Raw genomic sequence first — 2,015 nt, forward strand, 5'->3', positions numbered from 1 at the left:
GCAAGTTCTGGGACAGTCAAAGATACACAGAGAAGCTCTGACTTGAAAAACAAAACAGAACAGCGGTACCCTACTCTCCCTATCTAAAAGGACAGAAATGGTTTCAGGCTCAGAAACGTGCTCTTCATGTGGCTGAGTATGTTACCTATTGTGCCTGGCAGGCTGCGTGGGTCTTAGCTTCCAATGGGATGACAGGCCTTCAGAGGATCACACAAGGAAAGGTAAAACCCTGTCATTAAGCCACACCCCCTCCCCAGCCAAATTGGTTCTGATTCTGTGTCCACTGGTGGTTCTTAAAACCACACAGAATTTAAAAATTCCAGCTCTCACTTCAAATGCATAGGGGTTTTAAGAACCACTGGTGGACACAGAATCAGAACCAATTTGGCTGGGGAGGGGGGTTGGCCTCCTGGAAGTGCTTTCATTTCTTAAAGGGTCAGGTTGACCTTCTTGGCCAGCCTGCCTCTGATGTCTGGTCTGTCTGAGGTGAACCTGTTCCGGAACTGGTGAGTTGTGCCCAGTCTGCACCTATCCCAGGGCAGAACACCAGATCCTAAGTTTTTCTTTCTTTCTTTCTTTCTTTCTTTTTTTTTTAACAATTAAGTCAATTTATTTAGACAGTTGACTTAGGCATCTGCAATGGTGACTTCAACCTCCACTCCTGGCTCAATGCTGATGGAAGTGATCTGTTTAACAATCTCAGAAGGACTATGTAAGTCAATGAGTTGCTTGTGGATCCTCATCTGCAATCGATCCCATGTCTTGGAGCCTTCACCACAGGTGTTTTTCTGGTAGTGATCCTCAATGTCTTTGTAGGCATGCGCACTGGTCCTTTCACTTTCGGATTCTTTTCCTTAGCGCCTCTGATCAAGTCCGCACAAACCTTCTCCAGCGACTTCACGTTGCGGCTGGTGAGCGTGATCCGAATTCGGTGAATCGCCACTTCGGGCTCCACGGGCGTCTTTCCGGTATCTTTAAATGCCGTGGCGGAGGCGTTGCTTCCTGACCGATTTGTTCCTCAGCAGGAGCGAACAGCGGTGAGTCAGGACGGAGCAGACTGGAAGGAGCTCCGCGGCACGCACCAACAGGTCTCAGACCTAAGTTTTTCTTAATATTTATTTATTTTAATCGTATGTGTGGTGGCACTTTACCTTCATATATATCTATGTACCACATGTGTGCCTGGGGCCCATGGAGGCCAGATGATGGTATCAGGTCTCTTGGAACTGGAGTTACAGCTGGTTCCTAGCCAACAGTTGGTTTCCTAGCATCCATGTAGATGCTAGGAAAGAAACTCTGGACCTCTGAAAGAGCAGTCAGTGCTTTTAACCACTGAGCAATCTCTCCAGCCCCTTTTCATGATTTATTTATTATTTGTTAATTCGGGTTTTGGTTTTGTTGTTTTGTTTTGTGTTTTTGAGACATCATCTCAGTATATTTATCTGACCATCCTGGAACTCACTATGTAAGCCAGGCTGGCCTGGAATTCACAGAGATCACCCTGCCTCTGCCTCCCCAGGGCTGGGAGTAAAGGTGTGAGGCATTGTGGACACCAGCCAGGTTCTAAACTCCTGGAACGTGCTGGTTTGGGCTACAACTCCTTCCAAAACCGACTGCATCTTACATCCTCTCCTTACCAGACAGCACCTGTCGACTCCTCATTGCCAGTCTACGGCTGACCAGTATAATATCACCATGCTTATAGAACAGTGAGGTCAAGTTAACCCCAGTATTGAACACAAAAAGGCTTATTTCATACACGTGATAAGTCCAAGGGTGGTGACTGCATGAGCTGCTGTGTGAGTTGGGGGAATTCTACTCCGTCCATTGTGTAGAAGCCTCTTCCATCTGGACCAGTGGCTTCTAGAACTGTTGTATGATATTTATTAACTCTATTAGTTCTTAATATGACCCAGCCAGACCCCCAATAATCGAGACTATTATTTAATGGATTTATTTAATCAGTTTTAGCACAATCACTGAGCCATATCCCTAATCTGTTTTCTAAGCTACAC

The 2,015-nt window shown here is 46.1% G+C and overlaps 1 pseudogene across 1 annotated transcript; it reads right to left on the bottom strand.

The window, feature by feature from the left end:
• Positions 1-599: 599 nt before the first annotated feature.
• Positions 600-1,662, bottom strand: LOC308429919 (small ribosomal subunit protein uS10-like; annotated as a pseudogene). Its single transcript has 2 exons — positions 1,638-1,662; positions 600-1,017 (listed from the first exon to the last, which is right to left on the bottom strand). The product of its transcript is annotated as a small ribosomal subunit protein uS10-like (transcript).
• Between the last annotated feature and the right edge of the window lie 353 nt (positions 1,663-2,015).

This window comes from Micromys minutus, assembly GCF_963924665.1.
Source record: "Micromys minutus genome assembly, chromosome: 14".
Classification (NCBI taxonomy): Eukaryota; Metazoa; Chordata; class Mammalia; order Rodentia; family Muridae; genus Micromys; species Micromys minutus.